We start from the raw sequence: 6,044 nt of genomic DNA, 5'->3' as shown, positions 1-6,044 counted from the left end.
GCTTCTTTACCTTTTATTTCTTTTGTAAATGAAGCTTTTCTTTAAGAAATGTGACTTTAAAGTGTTGTCTCTTGCATAAAACAGTTGACACTTACTTATTGTAAAGTGAAGATTGTTCTGCTGCATGTAAAGTGGACCATGCAGATTTCTGTATGTTTTCAGTATGCATCATTAGATAATAAAGTCTTTTGTGAACAAGGCATTTGTAGCCATTTTTAAAAGAATCTGTCTTCAGTGATGGTAAATCAGGTAATTTGTAAGAACCACCCCTGCATTTCCTATTAATCATTTAATTGAAGGGATTATTAAATGTTACGATCTTTGGGAGAGCTATAGGCTATGTTAATTAGATATGTAATTATCACTGCTTAAACAAAAAAGCAAAAAGCCCTACAGATAATGTCTGTCTGCTTTCATTGTAATGAAATTATTCCTGTAGGACATGGGATTAAATTCAGGCTTTAACTAATGTTTGTGCTGTTTTTCTCACTTTTCCTTTTGATGGTGCTGAAAGAGAAAAAGGAAAGCGAGTCACAGGCCACTCAACGCCTACTCCATGGGTCTGATTTGCTGAGACACCAACTTCACCTTCCTAACAAGGTTATTTCTGACAGCATGTGTAGATAAACATTTAGCAACAAGTTAAAACAGCTTGAAACATTTGAGTTGGTTATACAGCGTCAGGAAACCAGAATCGAACTTTTCAGATCCATACTGCTGTTTTAATGTTCTCTCTGACAATATTAAGAAGTTCATCTTTTCACTTGTATTAATATATTCTGAAAAGCTGTGAAAACCCCACTGGCTTTCACGTACTTTATGATACTTCTTTGAATTAAGAAGGGTTTTTGTATCCGTCTAGGTACATAATGGCAACAATCATGCACTCTTAGTGCACCCAAGAATGGAAAAATGACGCAAAGCAGTCATTCTGCTGGTGGGGAATACCCCACCGAGGAGATGTAATGAACTAACCACGAAAGCAAGCAGGAGATGGGTGGTGTTGTATGCCTATTTGGAACCTTCAACCTGTCTCTTCTCAATTTATATTGTAAAATTCTTAATAAAAAATAATCTCTCCTTATTTCCACATGTTAAGGTATCTTGTTCATACAGGAAATGAAAAAAATAGCTTTCACGTTTAATGAAATACTAGTTGCTTGCCAGTTAAATACAGAAAGTAACTTGCACTTTTACAACGTAGGGAGCACTTTTGAGGGCAGTTTTACACAGATGTAGTAATAGCTTATTCTTTCTGTTGCTTTGTACTTTGTTCTTAAAATAGGAATATAAAACAATTAAATGAGTTGGTGATGCAGAAACAAAGCAGTAGAAAAGATGCCCCTTAATGCCTACAGAACTGTTTTAAGCTGTTCTGGAGAAGCATAAAGTTGCTCGTTTACTTGTTCTTTGTGTTGTAGGTGCAGCTCAAAAGAAGATGATGGCTACCAGAAGACATGAACAAAGGTTTCTGTCCTATAAAAGATATGAAAACTACTCTTCATGTAGTTCTGTCTTAATCTTTTGGTTTCCAGCATTCCAATTTAGAATTGGTTAACACTGCTGCAGTACTGATAATTCCTGAAACATTCTTACTGTATATTAGCATTTGTGATATAGATGTGTTTGTTTCGTTTCTGGTTGAAGAGAATTTTTTGTTTTAATTGTGATTAAATGTAGGTAAATAAGCATTACTGTTTAAATGCAGTTTCCTTAAAATGGTAGAATGGTCGGTATAAAACCTATGAAATTGAGGAAAGAATTGGCCATTATATTTGGTTAAAATACCGGTCTGAACTAGTAAATAGTTAAGCAGATGATGCCCCTTTTTTCTTTAACTTCAGCAGGTTCATCATTTATTTTAATTCTGTCAAACTTTATTGTTGATACAGAGACTAGCTGACAGGGATTATTCAAGAGAAGTGGATTTCAGGCCTCCATCCAGTATCAGCTTCAGCTGATCCTTGTTGTTGGCAACAATAGAAAATCTTTAGTTCTGGCTTCAAAAGCCTCTGGAACTGAGGACTTTTTGATGCTGTTAAGGAACCTCTCCAGTTGTAGGCAAGACCTGTCCCAGTAGCCTGTGGTCTCTGAGGAGAGCAGTGCAGCTGCTAGTGCTGCTGCAGTCAACTGGATTCCGGTGGCTACAGCGTGGTGCAAATGGAAGGGCTGTGCATCAGAGTTCTCGTGTTGAGCTGTTTCTCGGCTGAGCTAAGAGGGAGGATAATTTATCTTTTCCTCCTGTACGTGAAGATGTAATTTGTATCTTCACCTGAGGTCCTACATATAGAAAGTTGGGCTGAACCTACTGTGTTAATTTCTGTTTCCTTCTCCTTTGCGGTGACAAGGAGCCTCACATTTAAGAAACTTAGTTGCCAAGCATTCAGAAAAAAACAAGATACCCGCCCTATGCAGTTAGAATGTGTTTTTATTACCTTGGTGTATGCTACTATAATGTAAAAATTTAAAACTGTTTAAGAGTATTTGATAGAATATAGTGATTCCTTTAAAGTCTTTTTAATAACACTTTATCTCCATACATAGGGTAAGTGGCATTAAACCTCTGAAGAACCTTTATGTCTATATTGACCCGTACACAGAAGGCAGACTGGTCTGTGACGCTGCTGGCGATAGAGCAATCTTCTACAGTATGTGTAAAGTTGTAACTCAGGTGGAGGATGTTGGGTTGGACAGTGGCAATTGCTTGAAGTCAATAAAGTACGCTTAAAACTTGCTTGCATCCTGTCTTCTGTTGTGTTCACAAATGTCATACTGCAAAGCTGCTAGATAGATGAACAGTTTTTGAATACGCTAAGAACAGTTCTTTGGGGTTGTCTGCTTACGTATCGTGTATTACGGAATCTCTGAAAAAGTCTTCCTGGATATGTGTAAAATAGAGCTGTTGTCTTTTGTTAAGTTGCGCGCCTCCTGGTTTTGGGGGTGCCGTGAGCGCAAGAGAATCCATGTGGGTTTCACTTTGATTCTCCCCATGCCTTTTGTTATTCTTTATAGGGAGGTACTGGCCTGTGTGAGTTAGGGGATGAAAGAATTACATTGTATTACAGTGAAGGGAAGCCAGATACATTTATAGATCGTAAGAAAAAATTGAGGCTAGTCAAATGGGAGAAAGTGTGGTGAAGTGGGATGGAGTGTGTATTTACATTTCTTAACTTGTGAATTACGTATCAAATGATTAAGTATATTCATTACACTCATTATGTGGGTACAGAAGGGAAACTACAAAAAAGTCTCCCACACTTCCACGTCTTAGTTTAGTTATTTAAGTATTTAGACAAACGAAAGCTTAATTTAAACTTGTAACAAATAATTACTTTCTCTACATGAAAAACTTGGCCCTTCTTTCCACGATACACCTTTTGAATGCTTCATTGTCTCAGTTATTTACTCAAACACTGGTTTTGATGATTGTGGCCCAGATCCTTCTATAAAGTGGGTATAAGCTAATTATTCATAAAATAGTGAAAACACGTGAAGAATATTTACAAAGACTCGGTGTTGCGTTGAAGTTAGAGACATAATTTAAAGCCACTTTTGGGCAGGTAGGAATAAGGTCATAACCCAGAAAGTAGATACTGATACAGCCACCGTCTATAACTGTGGTTGAGTCTCAAAAGTGTTACTTTTTCAGTGCAACAGATGTGGCTTTGTGCTCTTGTAAAAAGAAACTGGGAGGGGGTAACGGAGGACAGCTACACTACACCCTGTTAAAAGAATGGGAGTGAGAGCTGCTACGAGGAATAGTCTGTATGGCTTTAAATTGAAGCATGGAGTTGGTGAAGGAGGTTACTGGGCACAAGAAGGCAGCTGCAGTCATGCCAGAGTGAAGAAAATGCTTGTGACTCTTCTGCCCTGCCACCTGCTGCATGTGCAAGGTGCCCGGTGTTTCTGGGGGGTGGCTTCTTCTCCGAGGGCTCCCATTAAGAGCAAGGACAGAAGGCCGGCGCCTGGAGCCTGCGGTACCCCCAGACCAAGCCTCCTTTTTGTGTTCACAAGGGGCAAACCGATCCTCCTCCTCAGAGAAGAAAGCACTCTGATTTCCAGTAACATGTCAAAACCCCTAATCCTGTGACGTTACATGAAATGGATCTTTTCATAGATGGTTCAAACATGGTTTATGTGCTCTACAAGTCTTTGAAATCCTATTCAGACCTGCAGCTACGCTAGCCCTATCCCTCTGGATAGGTAGATTTATCACAATCTGATACATTATCAAGCAGAAGTACAGTTCCTTAGAGGAAGAATGCAGGTGAATTTCTGCATTGATGGAAAGACGAGCAACCACCTTAAGTCACTGCCATCTAAGCAGAATAAATGGTAGTAGTCTGGGTTTGACATTCTGTATATCCACTTTTCTAACAGTTCCATAGCTGCTCTTAACTCTGCCACTTGCAAAACCTCCTGGCTCAATGTGGGTTTTTTAGCTGGCACAAGCTGGAAATACAAGCACTTCATTCCTTGCATCCTGAACGGAGTGTAAGGATCTAAAAATGGAGTTGTGCAGCTTCTCCTGCAGGTAACAACAGCAGGAAAATAGTCTGAGAGGAAAGTAGCGTCTCTTGTAGGCTGCTGGGAATTGTGGTGACGGAATGGGAGGCCAGCAGTACGTATTGAACAGGTTACTCAGAAAGGCTGTGAAATTTCCATTGAAATGGAACAAGATGCAATGCCAAGCAAACCAATTTGCCTCTGCAGCCGGCCCTGCTTTGAGCAGGGGGCAAGACCAGATGACCCACAGAACATAGCCTGGGGAGGACTGCTAAGATTTGGGGGGAGGTTTTTTCTGTTATTTGTAAAGGTTTGTTTACCAGCAGCACTGATTTTTATGCTAAGTTCTTTGCAATAAATGAGGTTTTGGTTCTAAAGTAAAACAAATGTTTAAGGCTTATCCTTTCGTAAGTCCTATCCCTCTCTGTCACCATAGTTCTCGCCCAATGCATAAAAACCTCATGTAGAATAAATGGGAGAATATTTTTCCTGCAATTTATTGAATTTGAGCTGACCTGTAGAAATGGCACTGAACATGTTACAACCAGGTGCAGCAGAACTAATATTCATGATTTCTGACAAAAAATGGGAGGTTCTGCAAATCCCCTTGGCAGTGGCTTTGAGCTGTCACACTTGCCCATCTGTGAATCTTTTTGTATTCTTTCTGCTCCTAAACCCTGTCATCGAATGAGGAAGCTGAACTTCACATACTACTTATAGAAGGAGCTTTACCTTACCTAAATGCACCAAAAGATCGGACATTCTACAAATCCATCTCCTGTGTTAAAACAGCTCATCCTAAAAACATTATCCAGATGAGACGTGCGGTATAGAACAGCCCTACATTTGGGATGCAGTCTTTCCGTAGGAAAGAACAAAGTTCTGCTCAACTAAAGCCAAGCTGACCTTCAGACCGCACCTACTTGTGTATCTACTGGGCATCTGGACAGGTAACACACAGAATTCCATCCATGTTTTTACAAAATTTAGTCTGGATTTAATATCCAGACAGGCTAAGCCAGCTGGCTGAGTCCGGTAAAGGCACCATTCCCTTCAGGCTCTTGAATGCAGACGTCCCATCGTGGCTGAGCAAGAGGACTCCTTGCAATCACTCTTCCTTTGAGTGGTCTCCTACACACAGGAAGATGGCAGTTTAGTCACTCTTTCTGGGAGTTTTAAAGTTAAATCTGAAACACGCTCAACGCCTTTCCATTTTCTCCCCCTAGGAGGCTTAAATTAAATAAATCTGGCAGAGCAAATTTGTTTATCGTCTGACAGGATAGGAAATGGGTGATTTCACAACCTGACCCAAATTGCTCTGCTAGCTCATTAAAGCTAATATACCAGGTCCATTCCTATTTGCAAGTAATTACTGTATTTCTGTTCAGAAAGGCTTAGTAAGAAATTCAGCTATGTTTAGATGAGGATCCCAAATAATGCCTAGATCAATAAGGGTTTTTTTAAAGGTTTTTATTCTTTAAAAGTAATCCAGAAATTCCCTTACCATGTGGTTAATTACGCAGTAATCGCCTATATGC

At 39.6% G+C, this 6,044-nt stretch overlaps 1 long non-coding RNA gene across 1 annotated transcript; it reads left to right on the top strand.

Annotated features, from left to right (window-relative positions):
* Positions 1–1,354: 1,354 nt before the first annotated feature.
* Positions 1,355–2,734, top strand: LOC142053049 (uncharacterized). The gene is made up of 2 exons (XR_012659068.1): positions 1,355–1,467; positions 2,545–2,734. It is a non-coding gene; the product is annotated as an uncharacterized LOC142053049 (long non-coding RNA).
* The last annotated feature ends 3,310 nt before the right edge of the window (positions 2,735–6,044 follow it).

This window comes from Phalacrocorax aristotelis, chromosome 2 (assembly GCF_949628215.1).
Source record: "Phalacrocorax aristotelis chromosome 2, bGulAri2.1, whole genome shotgun sequence".
In the NCBI taxonomy this organism is placed as follows: Eukaryota; Metazoa; Chordata; class Aves; order Suliformes; family Phalacrocoracidae; genus Phalacrocorax; species Phalacrocorax aristotelis.
Note: the sequence above shows the minus strand (reverse complement) of the source record. Positions and strands in the feature narration are given on the sequence as shown.